Source organism: Trichechus manatus, unplaced genomic scaffold, assembly GCF_000243295.1.
Source record: "Trichechus manatus latirostris isolate Lorelei unplaced genomic scaffold, TriManLat1.0 scaffold00071, whole genome shotgun sequence".
NCBI lineage: Eukaryota > Metazoa > Chordata > Mammalia > Sirenia > Trichechidae > Trichechus > Trichechus manatus.
Window position 1 is genome coordinate 4,031,309 of NW_004444007.1, and position 25,426 is coordinate 4,056,734.

The window sequence follows — 25,426 nt, forward strand, 5'->3', positions numbered from 1 at the left end:
CAGCTGCTTCTAGATGGTGCAATATGTGACACAGCCAGTGGATTCCATTATTCTATGCCCTTTTCCCTGTAAAGTAGGTCTCCTGGTCAGATGTTAAGTTGTGTGTGGTTTTATGCCTATTAATTAAGGCATTCCATAAGCTTGAGGTTCTGCAAGCGGGAAATGTAAACACATACCCAGAAAAAAGTATCTATCCCTGTGAGACTGAACTGCTGATTCTCCTAAGATGGAACAGGCCAAATGAAGTCTACTTGCTACCAAGTGGTTGCTTGCTCTCCTTGAAGAACAGTGCCTTACTGAGCACTCAGCATTGGTTTCTGTTGCTCACAGGCTGGGCATTCAGAGGCATTAGTAGCTTAGTTGACCTTGGTAAGTGGTATTCCATGCTGCTGGGCCCATATATAACCTCATCTCTGCCATACAGCCACTCTATTCAAATGCTTATTTATCATGCCTCTTGTGGGGCTACCAGTGATGAAGGTTGTCTCAATTCAACTGGATGAGTCATTTTTGTCTACATGGTTGTTCGTGCCTCTTCCATGGTGGATGCTTTCTTGGCAGGGCATTGACAAGTGACATAAATATCTTCACATTTTGTGTCCATTTCTGTATGTCAATCCACAAGCACCTCACTGGACCTCCTTGTCCCCATTTCTCCAGTGTTTTTCCTTCTATGCCCCTGATATGATGGCTAGGAAATTGCCTCTGCCCAGAAATCTATATACATTTGCACCTCAGGCTAACTTCTCCTTCATCACAAAGTAGATGACTAGGTACACCTATCACAGTTATGCTCATTGGGAAGATTTTCCCTCTCCACTGTTTTTCAAAGCCACCACTGAATGTGTCTATAATGCAGCTGCCATTTATTTTCTGTCTGCATCCACACATCAGGCTGACTCATCTGTAAACCAAACTCAAGTTTTTTTCTTCTTTTAGCTGGTCGTATGGGATTACCTCATAAAACCTCAGGTGCAACCTGGGGGAGGGACACTGGTCCAACTGTGATGGATGACATGGGGGCCTGTGTTGCTGCTCATTCAGCTTGCTAATGCCTTCTGGTCCTGCTCAGACTCGATCCCAGATGTACCACTTGCATCATGCAATGCACTGCTGCTGGGCCTAACTGGGCCTATGACTTGTTGGGTCCAACAGAACTCAGTGTATAATGGGCTGGTCACATGATCACTTGGTGTTCCATGGTCATGTGTTCCTTCTCTATTGTGATCAGCCACATATTAGAAGTTGTTTCTCAAAAGGCTGCAGATGACTCGGTCTTGCTCTAGAATCCTACGGTGCTGCATTGTGATTCTCTCACTGGGGCTTGCTATAACTCCACAATACATATTTTCCCACCACTGACACCTCCAACAGCATAGGGTCCGTAGGGTTTGTGGCCCAAGCAACAGAGCAGCTTGCTTTGCAGTCTGGAGCTGCTGCAGAGCCTTTTCCTGCTCTGAACTCTACTCAAAAGCTAGCAGCCTTCCAAATCACCCAGTATATGGACTAGAGCAATATTCTAGGTGTTGAATATGTCCTCCAGAACCCAAAGTGATGGTGCTTCCTTCTTTGCAATAGGGGGTGCATGATGCAGCAGTTTGTCTTTTACCTGGGAGGAGATATACTAGCATGTCTTTGACCACTGGATCCCTAAAAACTTCAGTGAAGTGGCAGGTCCCTGAATCTTCATAGGGTTTATCTCTCACCCTCTGATGAATATGTGTCCTACCAAGGCCCTAGCATACTAGCCACATCTTTCTCGTTCAGTCTGATCAGCATGCTGTCATTGGTGGAATGGATCCATGTGGTGTTCTAAGAAATGTTCAGGTGTTACATATCTCTTCAGGCTCTGTCTTAGTTTCCTAGTGCTGCCATAACAAAAAATACCACAAATGGGTGGCTTTAAAGAACAGGATTTTCTCACAGTTCTGGAGGCTAGAAGTCTGAATTCAGGGCACTGGCTGTAGGGTAAGTTCCTTGTCTTTTTTAGCTTCTAGTAACTGACAGCAATCCTTGGTGTTCCTGGGCTTGTAGATGCATCTGCCTTCATCTTTACATGGGAATTTTGTGTGTGTGTATCTCTGTGTCTGTACTCTCACTACTCAGAAGGGATTAGGTTTAGTACTGACTCTACTCTGGCATGACCTTGTTAACATAACAAAAGGAAACCCCTATTTCCACACAGGGTCATATTTATAGGTACAAGGTTTAGGACTTCAGCCTAACTTTCTTGGGGACACAATTCAATCCGTAACAGATTCTATTATGACAGAGGGCAGCACCGTTAACATAGCCTTGGGGCAAAACTGTAAATGAATACTGTTGTCCATTCCATATGTATGTGAAATATTTCTGATCCTGTTTTCTAACTGGAATATAAAAGAAGACATTCACCAAATCAGTGGCTGCATACCATGTACCTGGCTAATTAATCTGCTCTTGAAACAATACTACATCTTATAGAATAGCAGCAATTAGGGCTACTAATAGGTTGAGCTTTCAGTAGTCTACATGCATTCTTCCGACTCTCTCCTGTTTCTGCAGGGAGCAAATGGAATAATAAATGAAAAAAATGATAGGGATGACCACTCCTGAATCCTTATGTTTTTAATGTTGGCACTAATCTTTGCCATTCCCAGAATTCAATATTGGTTTTTTAATTAACTATCTTGTTTGGAGGAGGGAAGCAACTTCAGAGACTTCCTCTTGGGTTTTCCAACTATCATAGCTCTTAACTCATAGGCCAAGGACCTAATGTTAGGGTTATTCCAACTGCCAAGTATGACAATATCAATTACTCAGATAGCAGGGAAATGGCCTGTTGGTGAGTTTGGTGAGTCTGCAGACTTAGTGGTCCCACAGTAAAACCAGAATTTATCCAGGCCTCCATTTACCTGGTACCCTTAAGCCCCCACTCTAACAGAAGGACCATGATGATGCTCTGGGTCTCCAGGTACTCAGTGTGAACTCAGACTCTGTGCCTAATGGTCCTCAAAATGTAGTTAAATGCTTGGTGCCTAACTGAAAGGTCGGCGGTTTGAACCCACCAGCCGCTCCTTAGGAGAAAGATGTGGCAGTCTGCTTCCGTACAGGTTACAGCCTTGGAAACCCTAATACCACGGGTACTCCCCTGGCTCCTGCAGGTATTTGATAGCTAATTTTTGTAGCTCCTTCAGTGTATATCTTTTTTCCTTTTTCAGGCCTAGTGTGTCCCCAGTCAGGCAAGCTTGATTTAACTCTCATTACAGGGCTGGCTTAAGGTTCCTAGATAGTACAAATGCTTTGTGCTTTGCTGCCAAAGGGTTGGCAGTTCGAACCCACTCAGTGGCACTGTAGAAGAAAGGCCTGGCCAGCCATCTGCTTCCATAAAGATTATGGCCAAGAAAACCCAAGGAGCGGTTCTACTCTGTAACACACGAGGGTGACCATGAGTCCGAATCGACTCCGCAGCAAGGGGTTGTTTTTTTATAGAGCTGGCTATCAGGAGAGGAGTTGGAGGCTTCTCCTGAGGGAGGCACTTGTTGCCTTCTAAGGGAGAGGCCTTTTAGCATCTTCTCACATGGGGGAAGTGCTATTTTATTAGGAAGGGATGGACCACTTTTGCAAACTCTGAGGATTCAGGTGTAAGGAGTGGGTATGCAGAGTCAAATATCTCCAGTGCTCTGCAACTCTTACCATCAAATCCTGTGTCTGTTCCTCAGCTATGTCTATTCTTTCACTTACAGGAGATAAGGGACTCTTTGTAGGCTACCGAAGAATCCTCCTGGCTCTCACATTTAGCCCTTAACTGTTTATTAATGGCCCATGGTTTTTCATTATCCCTTTGCATAACAGAGCCAACTCTGCTGTCTTTACAGTCACTGTTTTCTCCATATCTTTCAAATGCCAGAACCATTGCACATATAAGAGTATTTCCCTCTACTGGGACATTTTCCCAGATCACCACCGGTGAAATCTTCAACAACTGAGTCATCACCTTGTCCTAGCGCCTATCCATGACCCCCATAGCACCTAATATGTGGTCCTCTTTGCCAGCCAGGCTATGCGACTGCCAGTCCAAACCCTGTCTTACTACCTGTTTTCTCCAACCATTGCCAGCACCACTTGGGTTAGTTCAGGTCCTTGAGAAGCAGATGGTAAGACACAGTAACTAAAAAAGATTTACTGGGAGAAATACCTGTGAAAGGTAACAGGGAGAAAGCAGGAGTAAGTAAGGAGAGCCTTTAGGCCATGATTCAGGTCAGACACCAGTAGAAGGAGAGGGTGAAGGAAAGAGGAGTGGGTAGGAAGTATCTCAGACTACAGCACAGTTCTAAGGAAGTTTCATTTAGGCTGATGGGGAGTCTTTGATCCAAATGTCCTTGATCAAGAACGGGTGTACACTAGGATATCCACCATGCTTAGTCATTGCCTGGGAGCAGCCCAGCGGAGTGGGGCCTCAGTGCTAACACAGTGAGGGATCCAGAGGGGCAGCTGCTGGGGCTGTCAGTCAACTATGATCCTTGCAGCAGGAGATCTGAGTAGTGCATTTCCGTGGCCCCCAAAGGTATTAAAGTTATGATGGTTTCCCAATATTAATTTATGAATGTTCTATCTTTGTCTATCCATATGTGTAACATTTAAATATTTATTGGAATTATTATTTAAATAGGTAATATGTATACATACACAGCAAAGATCACTGCTCACCAGTGTTTCTTCATTTTTTTCATATTCTCCATCTTCAGTCTGTTCAATTTTTTCTTGGTTACAATCATTCTTTAAGTATTTTCCATAGATGCTAAGATGGGGTATGCAGGGGTATACTCTGAATTCTTGAATATCTGCAAATAATTATTTTTTCACTCTAATGGAATGATATCTTGGTTTGGGTGTAGGAATCCTAGGTTATAGTCCTTTTTTCTGAGTAATATATTAATGCTATTCCACTCCTTTCTAGATTTCAGTTTTGCAAATGAGAAGTTTGATAAATCCAGTTATGATTTTTTTGTCTTTGTGGGTAACTACTTTCTATCTGAAATACTTTAAGATTCTTTTTTATTTATTCCTAAGAGTTCTGGAACCAGAGCAAGCCTAAGTGTATGTCTAGCACAAACTCTGTGAACACTGTTAATCTAAAGACATGGGTCTTATCTCAGGAAATTTTTCTTTAATTGTTGACCTAATTATTAGACCTCCACCATCTATTATGTCTTCTACTCTGGCACATATATATCACTTGCTTGTTAGGTATTCTGCATCTATTCCCCAAGTCTCTTATCTTTAACACTATAGCTCCCATCTTTTTATATTTCGCTCTATGCTTTTAAATACAGTAAAACCTATGAAAGCCAGAACCTCTGTAAGTCGGAAACCTGTCAGAGAAGGAAAACTCAAATATTTTCCACTAAAACAAGTGATAGAAAAGTGGTAAAACTGTGCCCTGTCAAAGGTGGAACACTTACAACACCCGGAAAAACAAGGCAGTCCTGTCGAGTTGCGGCGCTCACAGGTTTCATTGTATTTCTTTTACCTACTCCTCACTTATGGACATGGTTAGGATCCAAAGACCAGGTCGTTACGTGAAAATAGGCATTATGCGAAAACAGAGGATTTTTTTTTTTCTGTTTTCAGACCATCCATTTGTCCGATTTTTTATTAGAAAATATCATAGAAATAATAACAGCTAAAAGATTTACGTAACTGTGATGAGTCCAGTTATGGCTTATTCCTTTGCGGAGAAGGAAGCTGGAGGAGACAAAGCCGGTCAAAATGACTAAGAGGACCCACAGCTTAACCACTTCACCTTCCTCCTGTGCTGGGTCAGAGCTTCCCTAGCTGCCTCCAGGGCTCCACGATCCCATCGTGGAGCCTGCTCTGCCCTCCGGGCCTCGCGAGTTAGCCAGGCTCAGGGCTCCACCGAGGCGGAGGCTTCAGGTCCAGTTCAGTTCACCACGGGATGTCATTAAACTCACACGCATTTCTTACAAACACCCTCTCCGATGCTTCTTTTCTTTCCTTCCTTCCTACCCCGCAGCGATTTTGAGGTGCAGGGCCTCAGACTGCATAGGAGCTGGGAACCCAGAATAGGCGCCAGCTGGCTCGCTGCTGCCTGCGCATTCTCTGGGAGGCCCACCCGGAGGAGCCCTGCCCACACAGTAACACCCCACCCCGACCCTCCCCGCCAGAGGGAGCGAAGGTCTCGGGACAGTGTGGCCCAGCTTCCTGGAGAACACCTGGAGACCCCCCGGGAGAGAGGGGCCGCTCAGCAGCCATTGCCATCATGCCAGCTGCCTTGTTGTTGTGCAAAATAGTGGGATAGATTTTTTTTTTTACTATTGTCTAAATGCGAAATGTTGGCTAAAGGAGATAGTCGGTATGTGAGGAGTAGGTGTATTTGATCTTCCAGGCCACTATTTTGGCTCTCAGCAGAACAGATGGGTTAGACCCAGTCTTCTTCCCCTTCAGTCGATCAACTAAACTGTCACAAAATAAATTTCACTTTAGAAAGTCGTAAAAAATCGTTTTCTCTTTGGATGTTCACCCTCCTCAGATGAATTACTTATTCATTGGGACTTAGGTCTTAGAGTGGAAGAAGGCAAAATAATTGCTGTCTTGTGGATCAGTGTTATTGAAGAAGGCTGAGCACTAGTCCCCTGGTCTCCTCAGACTTCACAGCCTCAGGTGTATGGAGGACTTTGCCAGCCAACCAGCTACTTCCAGGGAGATGAACCACATTGTGTGCTTCAAGCTTTTCTCAGGACTTGCAGCTGTATAAATGTTTCCCCAGGAATCCAGTGCTAGTCCCTAAGTACTTAGCTGTACCATAAGGGGAAAAAGCCAGCATAGTCTTCTTCAAGAGGTGCAATGGTTAAGTGCTTGTCTGTTAACCGAAAAGTTGAAAGGTTGGCTGTTCAAATCCACCAGCCACTCCTCAGGATAGGGTCTCTGTTAGTTGGAATCGATTCAAGGACACATAACAACAAAGTCGTCTTCAAGACTCCTACAGATTCCATGGCTTCACTTCCACCCACCTAGCCACCTGTAGGTCCCGGCAGCTATCTGTCTTGGTAGAGAAGGTAAGAGTTATGTCAGGTCACCATTTTCCTGGACGCTCTTGCCCAGATTTGCATTTCATTTGCATTACTCTTGTATTTGTTGTGGAAAATGGATTTCAAGAGGACCTGACTGGAGAAAAGAGAACTAGTTAAGGCTGTGTTTATTTTAATTACACTCTGCTGTGATGGCTTTGTAATGGGTCAAATTGGCTAGGCTAACCTACATTTCCCAGAATCCCCTTTTCTGTATTTCTCTGCCTAGGGGAGGCCACAAAGGGAGATTACTGGGAGATTAGAAGGGCAGAAAGGACGCAGCACCCATTTTGTAGCTTATACAAGTTGTTGCTTATTGCTGATTCACTTTGTTGGGGTAAAGCAGCAGCTGAGTCCGCACTGCACTACCTTCCTTTGGATCCTCCTTCAGCATTTCTGACTCCTGGGTCAGGTGAGTTTAGCTCTGTAACAAAGGACCCCTGCTTCTGCAGAATACCCTACTCACCAAGGTCAGAGACAAGAATGAGCATCGGGTTTTAGTCCTCATGGGGTTTTAACTCCTCCTTTTGGGTCCCAGCCTGCTAGTGAGCTTCCCTTGAAGCCCTGTGGATGTCAGGCTGCAGCATCAGTCCTGGAGACAACAGCCTTAAGGAGATTTCTTAGCCAGCTCCCACAATTGCATAAGCCAATTTTCTGTTACAAACTCATGAATATTGGATTTACTCTCCTATTGGTTCTGTTTCTGATTGAACCCTGGTTGATACACCTGCCTTGTACCAGAAAGGATTTAAGGAGATAGTTGCAATGCTTTAAGTGAGAGATGGTGAGAACCTAAAATACAGTAGTAATAGTAGTGATGGAGAAAACAGGAATACATAATATATATTTAGAAAATTTAAAAAAATATTCAGGACTTAGTTAATTTACTTGGAGGAAGAAAGAAGAATGATTCCAAGAGTTTTAGCTTATTCTGGGTGGCTAATATCACCATCTGAATTAGACAACCAGGAGGAGCCTGTGAATCCCCCCCACCGCCCCCCAAAAAAAACAAACTAACTGCCATCGAGTCGACTGAGTGGAAATATCTAACGGAATTTGTCTCACTAAAATCCTTCTATGGTGAGTATGTATACAAGTTCTGTGTCCCCTTAATACATTATGTAGCATTCTATGAAAGCTGTTTACTTATTGTTATGATCTGTTTATCTGACTTCCTGCTTGGCTAGATTAAGGCCTCTCAGGGGAGGGTCAATGCCTTCTTCACTTCTGCATCTTCCCACTAACTTGCCAGAGCAATGAGCAAATATAGACTGTACGGGCTTTGTAGTCATAGAGCTAGGCTTAATTCTGGCTCTGCCACTTACTAAACTATATGATCTAGACAAGTTTTTAAATATTTCATAAGTTTCCATTTCCTTATCTTGTGAAGTGGGTATAATATCTACATAATAGCACTGTTGTGAGGATTAACTAAGTCATCCTCCAGGCATATACATTTCAACCAGTAGTAGCTGCTTTCAAGCTTGTGCTGAGAAGCCTTGTCTAGGCTCAGCAGGAAAGAATGTGGTGATGAATTCGTGGTATTTTTCATGAACATAGGATTAAAAGACAGTACACATGTCACCTATATGCTGTCCCTGAGCTACACTGTAAATTTCTCGAGGTAGGAACTTCATTGTTATAGCCCTGATGTCTAGCTCTGGAACATAAGTACCCAATAGTTGTTGAAAGAATGAATAAAATGCCTAGTATAGGATCTTCAAAGTGGGACATACTCAAATGTTCACTTCCTTCTTTTTATTATTTTATTACACAGTTCTTTACTCCCTTACATTATCCTTCTTATGTGTAAAACCTGTTATCTATATTTCTTAGGCTATACCTGCCTGATAATAAAAGCATAAGGCCAAATGACATACAAATCTTATTTCTATAGTTCCAAAACCATCTGCTATTGCAAGACATCAATGTTGTATTGTTACTTCCGGAAGATGCTTATATACAAGGTCCTCTTGGCTACCTCATGGCATCGACCACTTTCTGCCTCTGGCTTCCTGTGATCATAACTCTCAAGGACTCCAATATCTTCAAATCCCCTTGAAGGTGCCTTGACAATGCCTCTGTGGTAGCTATTTTATCATTGTCTATTGATGCTCACCAATGTTTGGCTGGGTAACACTCTTTTGTACTGGTTCCACTCTATCAAAAGTACTAATTTTACTAATATAGCCAATAGGGCTGATGCACCCTTATTACAGTGATGTGCTATGTTATCCCCTGGAATGGGGAGAATCTGACCATTCCTTTTTGTTATACTCCAGTAATGGTTCCCAAAGTAGGGCTATTTTGTGCTCCCGATGTCTTATATACTTTTTAATGAAAGTTTTCAATTTTCAGTTGTAGCTCCCTTCTCCGTAAGAATCAGCATTAATCTATAGGGGGCTACTTAGTGGTAGCATTGTATTATCAAAATTATTTCTCACTTATAATATTACAGTATTACTGGGCCAAGCTGTGTGCCACACTTCTCTTGCCTTAGACTTCTCTTCTAGGAACTTTGAGTCCTTATACAAATAAAATCATACAAATGTCAGCCTTCCGGTTCTTCAGCACACATCTTTAAATTCAGACCCAAGCTGTGATTTTCTTTATATAGCCAATATCCAAAATCTTACCTTAAAGCAACCAACATTTTATTTCTTGATATCATTTACAGAACCTAATAAATGTGCCTTGCATGAGGGCTAGGTTAATAAGTGACTGGAATGATCAGTGGGACTGCCAGCATGTCTTCATAAAAAGCTAAGTGACCGGTGTGTACAGATAATAAAAAAAAAAAACTTTTAATTTTAAAAACTTACTTATGCTACAAAGAATAACATGTACTTAATATTTGTATAACTTTTATAACTTTAAAGTCATTTTCCTTCACAGTAATTGTATGGATTGTTGAGGCAAATGTAGACATGTCCAGTTTTATATTTTCATTTTATATGCAGGAAGCTAAACTATCAAATTTTTAGTTTATATGCAGGAGTGCATTCACTAGAACTCTAACGGTTAGATCTCAATGAGGTAGTCATGAAATTATAAAGTGACTTCTAGAAAAGGAGGCACTCGATGTTGACTGAACTAGTAAGTGAATGAATGTGTACTTTATAAACACAAAGAAAAGAGCCAGTGAGCCTTAAGGCAAAGTGAAGACTGTGAATTATGTACGGTTCCTGAGAAAATGGAGAACTAATAAGGGCTGTTGGCTTCCTCCCTGCAAATTAACCCTGGGAAACCACAGAAACAAGAAGGAAGCAAGGGCTTGAGGAATAATGTAAGCAACTGTGAGGAGATTCTGCAGTATTAGTTTCCTTTAGCTGCTGCAACAAATGACGACAGACTAGGTGGCTTACAACAGAAATTTATTCTCTCACAGTTCGAGGCTAGAAGTCCAAAATTAAGGTGTCAGCAGGGACATGCTTCCTTTGAAGGTGCTAGCGAAGGATCTGCTCCATGCCTTTCTCCTAGTTTCTGATGGCTGCCAGTAATCCTTGGTGCTCCTTGGCTGGTAGATGCATCACTCTATTCTCTGCCTCCGTCTTCATATGGCCTTCTCCTCTGCGTGTCCTCTCCTCTTCTTATAAGGACACCAGTTTCTAAGACTGGATTTAGGGACCACCTTAATCCAGTATAAACTCATTTGAAATAATCATCTGGAAAGATTCTTACAGGTAGTACCCGACTTACCTCAGGGTTCCATTCTGATAACTTGGTGGTAAGTCGCTTCTGATGTAAGTCAAATACTGTTTTGTTTTGTTTTCATTATTATTGCCTTTTATTATGAGTATCTTTATAAATCCGATCTTTGTCAGTGAGTGAATACCTGAGAATGATAACATCAGCAAATTACATGCTGCAACACTGTATGTAGTACATATTGCTAATGGTAAGATGTAAGAAAAACAAAAACTGACGGTGGTTTAAGTGCGGTTTGCCATCATTTGAATATGGCCTAAGTCGGGGACTACCTGTATTTCCAACTAAGGTCACATTCCAAACTTCCAGGTGAACATGATTTTTGGCAGGATACTATTCAACCCAGCACACCTGGTTACAATGAAATTTGTCCTGAACTGTGTGTTATTTGTGTATGTGTATGGAGTGGGGCTGAGGGAACACACTGCTGAGGATAGCTGAAAACAGTAATGAGAGAATAGGTTAGGAATTTTTAACTATTGTCCCTACCACTCCCCCTACATTCCTTTAGGACAATCAGTGCAATCGATTGCTACAGAAATCATCAACACCAGATCAGACTTCCCAGTGTAGGATAATATAAAGAGTCTGCAGAAGCAAGTTGCTGATGGAAAAAAAGGGTTGGCTGACTAGATACTCTACAGCATCAGAACACTCACTCTTCCACTTCTTTCCCAAACCCCTAGGGTTTTGGTGGATTACAACAGCCTTCAAAATGCAGTTGTCTCTGGGTAAAAGCTCAAAGGCAAAATATAAAAAAAAAAAGTTAAATAAAATAAGGCAACATATTATTAAATGTCAAATTTACTCCATGCATAACAGTAGTGTTATAAAGCATCAATCGGATTCCTGCTCTCTTTAATGCCTAGTTAATCTTGCTTGGAGTAGGCTAGTTCTATTAACTCCTGAGGTAAATGAGAATCTGGCAATCATTTTAATGACTACATATACAGATTACAGTAAGCATGGAATTTCTAAGGCAAAAGAGGTGGCTCCAGAATGAAAAAAGAAAGGAATTTTAAAGATCTACAAAATTAAGCTGTTTATTGGGTATGTGTGCATATACTTACATATTTACTTTTAAACCATATCTTCTTCTATTCAATGACTGTAAAAGTGGTATCTTAGTATAGGCACACAGAATTGTACAATGGAAAGTTTTTTTTCAAAGCTCACTCTATCACGTTTCTAGGAATTTTATATAGGCAATTCTATACACTGCTTGTTTTTAGCACCACAATATTATGTAACATGATTTAAAAAGTTTTACCATGTTATTGATTTACAGGCCTCAGTTTTGTTTCTTAAATTTTGCTTTTATTTCTAGTTTGCTGAACTTCCTCTTAAAACTGTGTGTAAGGCAAGGCAGTTAAAACTTGATTACTCATAAACAAAGGAGAAGTATAATGTAAGAACTAAAATCACAGAAGACTCTTCTTACTAAATTCATCCCTTAAAAATGTTTGAATAAAATGACAGAATCATTTAATAAAAACTGCTTTTAAATGATATGACTGTGGATATATATTCCCACTCCAGTTATTTTATTGGGGCATTCTCTGGAATCTCACTTTCTCATTCCTCAAATCCTGACACTTTATCTGCTAAAATATTGTTAAATTATTTACTAACACAGAGAAATTCATTCCTGGACTTCTGATTCCAACAGGTCACTTTTTGTTTTCCTCAGCATACAACTGGCTTTGATAATTGTTTATATATTGGTAAATAATTTACTTACCAATCCACCAGTTATTTTTTTTTTTGGTTGTTTATATGTCTTTATACAAAAGTTCATTTGTTTTGGCATTTTCTGCTTGGATATTGTTATGGATTGAATTATGTCCCCCAAAAATATGTGTATCAATTTGACTGGGCCATGATTCCTACTATGGTGATCGTCCACCATTTTGTCATCTGATGTGATTTTCCTGTGTGTTGTAAATCCTACCTCTATGATGTTAACGAGGCAGGATTAGAGGCAGTTATGTTAATGAGGCAGGGCTCAATCTACAAGATTAGGTTGCATCTTGAATCAATCTCTTTTGAGATATAAAAATATGAGCTGAGAGACCGGGGGGCCTCCTGCCATCAAGAATGAAAAACCAAAAGGGGAGTGCATTGTTTGGGCCTGGGGTCCCTGTGCTGAGAAGCTCTTAGACCAGGGGAAGACTGATGACAAGGACCTTCTGCTAGAGCAGACAGAGAGAAAGCCTTCCCTGGGAGCTGGACCCCTGAATTCGGACTTTTAGCCTCTTAGACTGTGAGAAAGAATAAACTTGTTAAAGCCATCCACTTGTGGTATTTCTGTTATAGCAGCACTAGATAACTAAGACAGCTATAAAGTCTTCTTAAAAATAAAATACTAACATCTCCTTGATATCTCTGGACAACATAGGGATTTGGAAAGTATAATACATAATTTCAAATGAAACTCATGTTGGACAATAAAGATTGCTATTAACAGATGATTTGTTTTTTTAAAAGATGGTAAAAAAGATGAGAGTTGAGTATTAGATCTTGGCTGTCTGCCATTGAAGTTATTACCACATGCATGATTGCACCCACCTTTTGGTGAAACATCAGAGATCTTTATAAATATAAATGTGTATGTATGTGCCTCCTTACTTCATATCTTAAGAACCCTCTGGAGTTTTGAGAGATGTTTTCCCAAGCACAGCTCTTTGGGTTTAGAGACATGGTTAGTGGATGCCAGAATAAATTGGTATGATAAATATAACTCAAAATTCTCCTCCAGTAATGTTACTGAAAATAACTGTCTAGTACTTCTTCCAGTTGCTATTGAGTCAACTCTTAGTCATGGTGACCCCATTTGTGTCAGAGTAGAACTGTGCTCCATAGGTTTTCGATGGCTGATTCTTCAGAATTAGACTGCCAGGTCTTTCTCCCAAGGTGACTCTGGGTGAACTTGACCCTCCAATCTTTTGGTTACCAGCCGAGCGTGTTAACTGTCTGCACTACCTGGGGACTGACTTAATACTAGTAATTACGAATTAAAAACTTCCTTGCTGCTATACCTAATAAACCAAACCTGACTGAGGAGTGAGGCAGAAAGATAAGAATATGTAAAAAGAGTATGACCCTAATGACTGCCTCCAAAACAAAGCTAGCAGCGAAAGTTTGGTAGGGTTCCAAATGGAATGCAAGGTTTTAGTTGTCTATTCCACGATGACGTTGTTGTTAGTTGCCACTGAGTCAGCACCCCCACTCAGGGAGACCCCGTGCAAAATGGGATTGGACTGTTGTGATTCATACAGTTTTCACTGGCTGATTTTCAGAAGTAGATCGCCAGGCCTTTCTTCCTAGCCTGTCTTGGTCTGGAAGCTCCACTGAAAAGTGTTCAGCATCACAGCAACACGGAAGCCTTCAATGACAGATGGGTGGTGGCTGTGCATGGGGTGCACTGGCTGAGAATTGAACCCAGGTCTCCCACTAAACCACCATTGCCCTCTCCACAACGCCATAAAAAAAAAACCAAACCAAACCCACTGCCGTTGAGTCGATTCCCACTCATAGTGACCCTATAGGACAGAGCAGAACTGCCCCATAGAGTTTGCAAAGAGCGCCTAGTGGATTCGAACTGCCAACGTTTTGGTTAGCAGCCGTAGCTCTTAACCACTACGCCACCAGGGTTTCCACAATGACATAAGTAGGGATATAAAGTTCCCACAAGGTATCTTTGAGACATTTTGAAGAATTATTTTTCTCCTTCTGCTTCCTAGATTCCTGTTTTACTTTAATTATATTTTTATATTACAGATGTAATACATGTTCAATATATTTAAAAACCTCACAGAATATATAAATCAGAAATGCAAAGTCACTTATTCTCCAAGAACAATGATTAAGTTTCCTGTACATTCTTACAGAATTTTTGTGCATGTATTTATTTTTTAATTTTGTTTTTATTTTATTAAGGTTATATATGCAAATGGTTAATGTGCTTGGCTGCTAACTGAAAGGCTGGAGGTTTGAGGTACCACAGAAGGCCTGGCAACCTACTTCCAAAAAATCAGCCATTGAAGGCTGTATGGAGGAGAGTGCTACTCCGACACACATGGGATCACCATGAGTCAGAATCAACTTCATGGCAACTGTTTTTGTTTATAATGCACATAGTTTGGAGTCAAATCATTCTCTAAGGTTTATAAGCCATCCTACAGCCCCTGCCTCCATTTCCTTCTTCCTAGAGTTAACCATTTTCACTTCTTTTAGCCTTTTTTGGTATTTACCGCCACATCTTTAAATAATGTGGATTATGATTCTATTGCTATTTTTAAAAGTTTTACCTATTGACTTCTCACCATGGAACATAAGAATTCACTTTTCTTTTGCTTCACTTCCCAAGACCGCTTCATGAACATGGATACTTTTTGATCCCATCTCATCCTCATGTTTCCAATATAGTTACAGCCTAATTTGGACAGATAATGTTTAGGTTTATATTATTATGGCTAGGTAATTAAATGCTATTCACAGCTCAGCCAAGCAGTATCCTATGATTAATTTTCCCTTCCTATACTAATCTGTTTATCCTAGAGTTGACGATACTTTTTTTTGTTTAGTTTTTTTATGTAATAACCCTAAACTACAGCCCAACAGGTTAAGTTTCTTCGGTTTGTTCAAACACATTAGGTATTGCATCAATTTCACTGTTTTTGAAGACCTCTCTTCCAGTCTCCTGAACTGCTCTAACCTGTCCATCTGTGATTACTTTTACCTCTCCCTGTTAGGTTTCTTATTTCTTTGATCACATGTCCTACTTTTTCTTGGTTTATTCCTCATTTAGGTGAAGCACATTCTCTTTTAGCTTCTTGAGAAAGGATGCATGGAATGTGTATTTTTTGAGAACTTGTAGGTCTGAAATAGACTTTATTTTAGTCTGATGATTGATAGTTTGGTTTGGTATAGAATTGTAAATAGAAGTAATTTTACTTTAGAATTCTGAAGCATTATTATTCTTTAGCTTCCAGAGCTGCCATTAAGAAGTCCAATACATTCAACTTCTTACGATTGTATGAAACCTGTTTTTTTCTCACTATAATCTTGTACAATCTACTCTGTCTCCAGTGTACTAAAATTTTACAATGATATGTGGTGGTGTGGGTCAGTAAAACAAAACTGTGATAGTCATTTGGGGAGACTCTTCAAGCTAGAAACAGTTCTTCAGTTCTGAGAAATTTTCTTGAATTATTGCTTTCAAGATATCCTTCCATGCATTTTCTTTGTAGTTTCTTTCTGAAACTTCTATTTTGCAGATTATATGCTTCCTAGATTAGTGCTCTAATTTCCCTATATTTATTCCCTTTCTTTGTTCTTTTGATGCTCCTTTTTGAAAGAGTATCTTCTAGTTTCAGGGATGCACTCACCTGATAGAATGATTTTTTTTAAAGAAAAGTTTTCTTCTCTCTAGATAGTGTCTTTTGAGTTCACTTTGTTCTTTTTCATACTAGATGCTTTCCTCAGATGTCTTGTTACCCTTGACTACTTGCTCATATTTGAGAGTGAGGCATTAAAAATTGTATGTGTAAGTGGTAACTGCCTACACTAGAAGGTGATCACTTAGGCCTTTTGTTGGGAAACCCATCTTGTAATATCTTTTTTAGGGGCTGGTAAGATTGCCCAGAGAAGGCTGTTACTCAGTTGTCCACTTAAATGGTAAATTCCTAGCTGCAAGTTTTCTGGGAGTTGAGTGGTACAGTTACCTAGAGGGTATCATTTATATGTAAACTTTCCTTTAATTCTATTTTCAGTAAATTATTCCTATCTTCAGCTATGCCTGGTAGCTGCTAAACAGAGATTCTCTGTTTTATCATCTCCAGAGAATAAACCTTCAGTTTTCTACTAAGGTGGAAGAGGGGTAGTCACCTGACTGCAAAGTGTAGGCAGGGTAGTGAATCTGAAGGTCTAAACACACTTTCACACTGATATTCCTATGTTTAGCCCACTTTACTCCTACTAGTGCTACCATTTACTCCTATAGTGCTAGCATTTTCTGAGGCTTTTGAGTTCAACAGTGAAATTGGATTGCTTTACAGTTTTTCATAATTTTCAGCATATGTATCTATACTACGTGTTTTGTTAAGTATATATCTAAGTATTTATTTTCTTTGTAGTCACTCCAAATAGTATTATGTCTTAAATTTCAGTTTTTGCATGTTCACTGTCAGTATACTCTACTTTTTAATATGTGGAAATATTTGTCTCTGAATTTTAGTTATTAAAAAAAAAAAAAAAATCCGGGCCAGAAACTTGAGCTTATGACCATGATGGAATAAAAGGGACGATATTTACCTTCCCAACTTCAACAACTAGAAGACCAGATAAAATGTATCAAATAGTGGTTTTCAGTCACTGGACTACAGGTAGCATGGGACTAGACTCCCTGAGAGAAAGGAAACAAATAAGGTGAACCTTACAGAGCCAGTGGACTCCCTCAGCTGATTACATAGAAATTTAAGTTTGGGGAAGCCAAGGTGGGTAGAATTTGTGGGGCAGAATCCTGAAGAAGAGGGAGCTACAAAGAGAGAAACAACGAAGATCTGCAGAGGGGTCTGAGTAGTGAACTGTGTACACATGAGAAGCAACTACTCAAGGCCATGGAAAGACCACTGGAAATGACTAAGCACAACTATGAGTTTACATTCTTTACCCAAAGAATTTGGTCTTTGTCCTTAGCTCTTGAGAGATTTAAAACAACAACAACAAAAAACCCAACCCCACTGCCATCGAGTCGATTCCAACTCATAGCAGCCCTATAGGACAGAGAAGAGCTGCCTCATAGGGTTTCCAAGGAGCGCCTGGTGGATTCGAACTGCTGACCTTTTGGTTAACAGCTAAATTCTTAACCACTGCACCACCAGGGCTCCCTTGACAGATAAGCCCCCCCCCCCAAAAAAAAAAACCTTGGAATTTAAGTATTTTTAATAATTACTCCAGACTACACCTAACTAACAGGAGAGGTTTTGAGGTGACACTGGGGTGGGAGCTGGCCAGGCCTGAGAGCCCCACTGCGTAATACCTCGTGATCACCTCGTGATACTGACCAACCACAGGGGACTGGGGCTTGAGTTTGCATTACACAATGAGACCTCCAATAAAAGCCCTGGACATGAAAACTACATAGGCTTCCTGGCTGGTGAAGGACATTGCTGCACATGAGAGAGCAGCATGCCATTTGGGACATAGATGCTCCACACTGGGAACCCTCCCAGAACTCACCTTTATGTATCTCTTCATTTGCATCCTTTTTTCCTAAAATAAAGCTCTAATCATAAGTATAGCACTTTCCCCAAGTTCTGTTGATCATTCCAGTGATTCATTAATTGAATTAAATTAGCGTGGACTAAAGTTGCTCTGGACCTTCCCCAATGAACTTAAAAACAAGCCTAAAAAGGATACAAGTGATTCTGTTTTCTAAAAATAAAACAAAAACACACTGCTTTTTAAAGAAATGTAATAAAATACAACAACCAACAATGTAAAATTTACAATGTCTAACATCAAATAAAAAATTACCAACCATGTAAGAAGTAGGAAAACTATGACTTATACGCAGAAAAAAAATCCATTAATAAAAATACTTATTATAGATGAATGAAGTAGCACACAAAGATGTTAGAAAGGCTACTATAATATGCTCCATGTATTTAAGAAGGTAGAAGAAAATATGAGCATAGTGATAAAAAACGGAAGATATAAAAAAGACCCAAATGAGATCCTAAAGATTAACAGAAAAAAAAAAAAAAATTAAACGGGATTAGCAGCAGCACAGAAAAAAAGATTTAAATAACTTGAATGTATGCTACTTACCTACCAGTAGACACTGAGTTGATTCCGACTCATGGCAACCCCATGTGTGTCAGAATAGAACAGTTCTCCGTGGAAGAATAGACCTAGCGATCTGCTCCCGTAAAGATCATAGCCTAGGAAACCCTATGCGCCATTCTACTCTGTCCCATAGTGTCACTATTAGAATCAACTTGACAGCACAAAACAGCAACAATAGCAACGTTCAGTAGTAGATGACAGTAAATTTTTGTATTTTAAATATCCTTTCTTGACAAAGTAGTTGACAAACCTATGTTGATGCTCACAATTAAAAAATTTACTGGTTAGTGAAATCTAAAAACCTGGAAATCACTAGTTACAGGGCCAGTAGAGAGGTAAGAAGATGAAAATTCAAGAGACAATAACTGATAGAGCAAGGTCTTCGAGAAATTGCGCTCTAGAACACAGGTAGCAGTTAAACCTGAAGAACAAGGAAGAAGCTAAATATAGAAGGAATTATAGACGTGTTTAGAGATGGTGATGAGGAAGACTTCTTTGGTAACTAAAAATCAAGGTCATATCAGCTAAACCTAAGCTTGGTAGAGTTAAGTAGGAGGTATATGTAGAACAGTGAAGATCTGGAATAACTTTTGTGAAGAATGGGAAAAACAAACAAATCCAGGGCAGACTAGAAAAAAAGAGATGGTTTCAAGACTAAGTATTTGATGAAGTCGAAGAATAACTTCAGTGGGAGTAAGGAAGTGGAAGATAATAAAAGCGTATGTGGTCAGAAAGTAGGATTTCTGAATTCAAGTTCTTGGAAGTCACAGTAAAGATTTATTCATTGATGATGATGATGATGATAACCGTTCATTGAGCACATTTAAAAAATTAATTATACCCAGTCTTAACAACCATTAGTATCACTATGTTAGAGAGAAGAAAACTGAGACCCTAATGCATTTTCGATAAAAAAAACCTTCAGGTTTTTTCAGAGAACTTGATAAGATGACCCTGAAATTCATATAGAATAGTAAAGAGCTAGGCATTTCCAAGATAATTTTGAAGGAAATAGGTGGGAAGGCTTGTCCTGCTAGATATTAAAACATTATAAAGCTGTAGCAATTATGACAGTGTGGTATTGTTACAGAAGCCACACAAATTGACCAATAGAAGAGAAAAAACCACGCATGGATGTATGGAAACTTGATATGAGAGGACAATCAGCTGTCTGCATATAAAAAGAAGTAAAATAAAATTAGATCCTTACCTCAAGTAAAAAAAATTACTAGGTAGAAAACAAATATAGAGTAAAAGTTTAAAATTTTTAGCAAATAAAGTTAGATGGAATATCTTTGTGATATTGGAGTAGGGAAGGAATTCTTAAACAAGACCCCCAAGGTACAAATTATAAAAGAAAGAAAAATAAATTTGACTACATTCAAACTAAATTTCAATATAAGAAAAGACATAACAGGCAAAGGTAAAGGAGAAAGGACAGACTGGGAGAAGGTAAGTAAACAGTATAACCAACAAGGTATTACCCAGAAAATGCAAACCAATGAAGATGATGAAAACAATAGCAAAATGGGCCAAGATGTCGAGATGTCCAGTAGGGACTTCGGATTAGTGATACTAGAGAAATCTGGGCTGGAAAGAGATTTGGGCTACATTTATTGATGATATTTGAGTTCATGGGACTGAATGAGGTTAGTGAAGGAACACATATAAATTAGAGATTTGGGCTTAGTGAAAAGAGGAAAATAACCAAAATGGATGTCAGAAGAGACTCTGAAACTTGCTCCTAAGCACTGAGTAGCTAAAGTGAACATAAGAAATGATCAAGTGAAAGAGCTAAACAGAAGATTTCAAAAGGTGGCTTGAGAAAACAAGGTAATATGCAAGGACTTAGAGTTAAAAAACCAAAAGGGAAAAACATGATTGACACTTCTCAAGCTGAAAGAACTAAAGAGAAAATTCAAGCCTCGAGTTGCATTACTGAAGGATTCTATGGGCAAAATACTGAACGATGCAAGAAACATCAAAAGAAGATGGAAGGAATACAGAGTCACTGTACCGAAAAGAATTGGTTGATGTTCAACCACTTCAGGAGATAGCATATGATCAAGAACCACTGGTAGTGAAGGAAGTACCAAGTTGCACTGAAGGCACTGGTGACAAGCCTTCAGGAATTGATGGAATACCAATTGAGATACTTCAACAAAACTGATGTAATGCTGGAAGCACTCTTCTATGTCAAGAAATTTGGAAAACAGCTACCCGGCCAACTGACTGGAAGAGATCCGTATTTGTGCCCATTTCAAAGAAAAGTGATCAAATGGAAGGGGAAAATTATCCACAAAATTATTAATATCACACCCTAGCAGAATTTTGATGAAGATAATTAAAAAATGGCTGCAACTGTAGAGTGCATCAACTGGAAACTGCCAGAAGTTCAAGCCGGATTCAGAAGAGGATGTGGAATGTGGGATATCATTACTATTGTCAGACAGATCTGGGCTGGAAGCAGAAAATACCAGAAAGATGTTTACCTGTATTTTATTGACTACATGAAGGCATTCGACTGTGCAGATGACCAATCGTGGATAACATTATGAAGAATGGGAATTCCAGAACACTACTGTGGTCACGTGGAACCTGTACATGGATTTAGAGGCAGTCATTCAAACAGAACAAGGGGATACAATGCGGTTCAAAATTGGAAAAGGTGTGTGGCAGGGCTGTATCCTTTCACTTTACTTATTCAAGCCTGTATGCTGAACAAATACTCCAAGAAGCCAGACTGTGAAGAATGCGGCATCAGGATTAGAGGACGATTCATTAACAACCTGCTATATGCAGGTGACACAACCTTGCTTGCCAAAAGTGAAGATGACTTGAAACACTTAGTGACAGTCAAAGACTATCGTCTTCAGTATGGATTACACCTGAAGGTGAAGAAAACGAAAATCCTCACAACTGCACCAATAAACAACATCATGATAAATGGAGAAAAAATTGAAACCGTCAAAGATTTCATTCTACTTGGATCAACAATCAACATCCACGGAAGCATCAGTCAAGAAGTCAAACGATGTTCATTGGGAAAATCTACTGCAAAAGACCTCTTTTAAAGTTTTTTGTTTAAATAGTATTTTACTGTGTTTTAGGTTAAAGTTCACACAGCAAATTAGGTTCCCATTTAACAATTTTTATACAAATTGTTCTGTGTCATTGGTTCCAATTATCACAATTTGTCAGCATTCTCATTTCCATTCTGTCTGTTTGTTCTGTTTCCATTGATCTAGCTTTCCTTCCCCTCCTTGCCTTCTCATCTTTGCTTTTGGGTAAATGTTGACCATTTGGTCTCACATATTTGATAGTTTAAGACAGCACGTTACTCACAGGTGTTACTTTTTCATTTTAAAAACCAATCTATTACTTGGCTGAAATGTGACCTACAGAAATAGCTTCAGTTCCAAGTTTAAGGGGTATCTTAGAGTGATAGTCTTGGGGGTTCTTCTAGTCTCTATTGGTCCAGTAGGTCTGGCCTTTTTTTAGGAATTTGAATTTTGTTCTACATTTTTCTATTTTATTTGGGACCTTTCTTGTGTCCCTGGTCGGAAAAGTCAGTAGTAATAGCCAGGGACCATCTAGTTCTTCTGGTCTCAGATTAGAAGAGGCTGTAGTTCGTGTGGGCTATTAGTCATGTGGACTAGTTTCTTCTCTGAGCTTTTGATTCCCTTCATTCTCTTTTGCTCCGTATAGGTAGAGACCAATATTTGATTCTTAGATGGCTGCTTGCATGCTTTTAAGACCCCAGATGCTACTCACCAAACTAGGATGTAGAACATTATCTTTATGGACCAGGTTATGCCAATTGACTAAGTTGTCCCCTGAGTCTATGGTTCTAAGCCTTTTAACCCAGTAAACCAAGTTGTTTGGATATGTCTAGGAAGTGTCCGTAACTGTGCCCCCTATGAGCTTTGTCTCTTTAAAGTTTTAAAAAGCAATGCTATCACTATTCTGGATTGAATTGTGTCCCCCAAAAATATGTGTTGTAAATCCTAACCTGTATACTTGTGGTTATAATCCCATTTGGGAATGGATTTTCTTTACTATAATAATTAGACAGTATTAGTATAGGATATGTCCTAAGTAAATCTCTTTTGAGATATAAAAGAGCACATTAGGCGTAGAGAAGCAGGCAGAGATGGGGGAAGACAGATGCCAAGCCACATGAAGACTGCTGAGGAACAAGGACCTTCCTCCAGAGCCAACAAAGAAAGAAAGTCTTCCTCTACAGCCGGCACCCTGAATTCAGACATCTAGCCTCGAAACTGTGAGAAAATAAATTTCTATTTGTTAAAGTCACCCACGTGTAGTATTTCTGTTATAGCAGCACTAGATAACTGAGACAATCATTTTGATGACTAAGGTGCGCTTGTCTTGTATGTATGTGAAATCTGGACAATGAAAAAGGAAGGACAGAAGAATTCATGCATTCAAACTGTGGTGCTGATGAACAATACTGAATATACCATGAACAAACAAATTAGTCTTAAAAGAAATACAACTAGAATGTTCTTTAGAAGCAAGGATGGAGACTTCAACTCACTTACTTTGGGCACAACATCAGGAAAGACCAATTACTGGAAAATGACATCATGTTTGGTAAGGCAGAGGGTCAACGAAAATGAGGGAATCCTCAATGAGAATTTGTTGGACACTACATCAGAAGGTGGTCTGATAATTCTGTCACTTCTATTTAGAACAATTATCTTCAGCTCCTGTATTTCAAGTACTGTCAAGAAGGCACAGTTGTGGAAATGAAATAACAATTTATAAATATGAACGAAAATAGAATTTAAATTTTAAAGTAAAGGGAATATAAGAAAATATTCCCTAAAGGACAATGAGGATTTTTTTTTGGGGGGGGGCGGTGAGTGGGATCAGGAACTATCTTCTTTTCTACATTAACATATGCAGAAATAGCTCATCTATATCTCCTTTAAGGCCAAAATAACAAAAGAAACAAAAATGTTTTATCCATAGACTTCCACTTAAAGCATTTCCTCTGCTTAGAAACAGCAAATCAGCTAACATAAACGGCTAAGAGGAAGCCAGTCACAGATGACTACATACTGTATAATTCTTTTTGTATGAAGTTCAAGAACATGCAAAGCAAGACAGTATAGTGGTGATGGTTAAGTGGTGGGCATGGTTAGAAGGGGCACAAAGCCTTCTGGGATCTTGGATATATTCTATACACTGATCTAGGTGGTGGTTCCATTGAATTGTACATCTGGCATTTGAACATTTTACTGCATCTGTTAATTAAAGTACATATTTTTTAATATCTTAAATTAAAAAAAAAAAAAACCAAGGTCTTAAGAATCTCATTCCATACAGCATATTTTGTCCTTGCTAAGATGGTCAAAGGATTTAAGTAAAAAGAAGAAACATATTTAATGGTCTACAAGCTTCTCTTCCCCTCTCACCCCATCCCTACTTCAACCATCTCCCCAAGGGTGCCTCTACAACAGTCTAGCAGGAATTAAAAACAACAACCAAAAGAAAATGCCAGAGGATAAGGATGTTTGAGTTTCATCATTTTCAGGGTATATAAACAAGTTCCTGGGTCCTTTTTCCACCAAACCAAAAGTAAACTCCCAAAAGGAGTCTGAAAGGAATCATAATGTAAACACCAACCTTTTAATCATTACTTGGTATATAATCATTACTTGTATATTTTAATCATTACTTGGTATATTGCCCTAGCTCATGGCTATGAACCTATATCTAAAAAGATCCTTCTATAATTTCCGTTTTAATTTTACTTTGACAATTTGGAATAGGATAAAATGACAGAAAAATTTTATCTAAATTTCAATTAACTCCCTTACTGTCAATTGCTATTTTTTTTAGCGAAGGACGATCACATATATTAAACAGTTCAGAGAATAAAAAATTCCTTCCCATTGCCATTTTAAAATGAAAATATCAAACGAAAAAGAAAACATATTTATTACATCTGGTTGTTACATTAGTCACAAAATGAAATGTTGGAATCTGCCTGTTGGTTAAATGTTCAGAACTATAAATAATGAGGCACAGTATTAAGATAACCCACCACACACACGCCATGCAATCAGCAGATGCACTGCTTCAGATATTTCGACTTCAGCGAAAATAGGAAACAAAGTCATGTAAAGGTGTTTCGGGGGACTGAAGCTGTCTCTTTTCACCCTTCAAATAATTTTTAGATGTCAGTAAAAATAAGTAAAATTTTAAAGTCTTCATAGATACTTCAGGATTCTAGTAGAAGCCCTGCAACATAAAACTCTAAGGCTTTATATTCTTGCAGGGTTTTAGTTAACCGAGCAAAGAACTGATCTGTGGAACTGAAAATATTTAAGGAAAAACAACTAGGGGTCTTGTCTGCAAGGCAAAAGCTCAGGACCTCGGAGCAGGGTTGCACTAAACTGCCGAGATGCAGAGCTTTAATTATTGCCTTCTTTTAAAACTTGCCGTGCGGGAGTGAGGGAGCGGAATTAGGCGCCGCGGGGGAGCCTCTTGGGTGGTAAGCAACCCTAAGATCAAAGCACTCCACTCGTTCCGAGAAAAGGGGCCAAGGAAAGACACAGGGCAAGAGAAACTCACTTTTGAAAAGCACCTTCCGGTTACAAAGCACTGTCACATTCTTTATCGGACACAGTATCCTTTTGGCTAGCCTCCAGCGTCTACAGAAACAAAAGGCCCAACTTGGGGTTCTCTTCAAATCTGGGTTCCAACCCCCTCGTTCTCGTGGCTACGCAACCCGCGCGTCGCACCGACCTCCTCGGCGCCAGCCGGAC

The 25,426-nt window shown here is 39.5% G+C and overlaps 1 long non-coding RNA gene across 1 annotated transcript; it reads right to left on the reverse strand.

Annotated features, from left to right (window-relative positions):
- Window positions 1–8,101: 8,101 nt before the first annotated feature.
- Window positions 8,102–25,390, reverse strand: LOC111821223 (uncharacterized). Its single transcript, XR_002824671.1, has 3 exons — window positions 25,233–25,390; window positions 10,770–10,905; window positions 8,102–10,684 (listed from the first exon to the last, which is right to left on the reverse strand). It is a non-coding gene; the product is annotated as an uncharacterized LOC111821223 (long non-coding RNA).
- Between the last annotated feature and the right edge of the window lie 36 nt (window positions 25,391–25,426).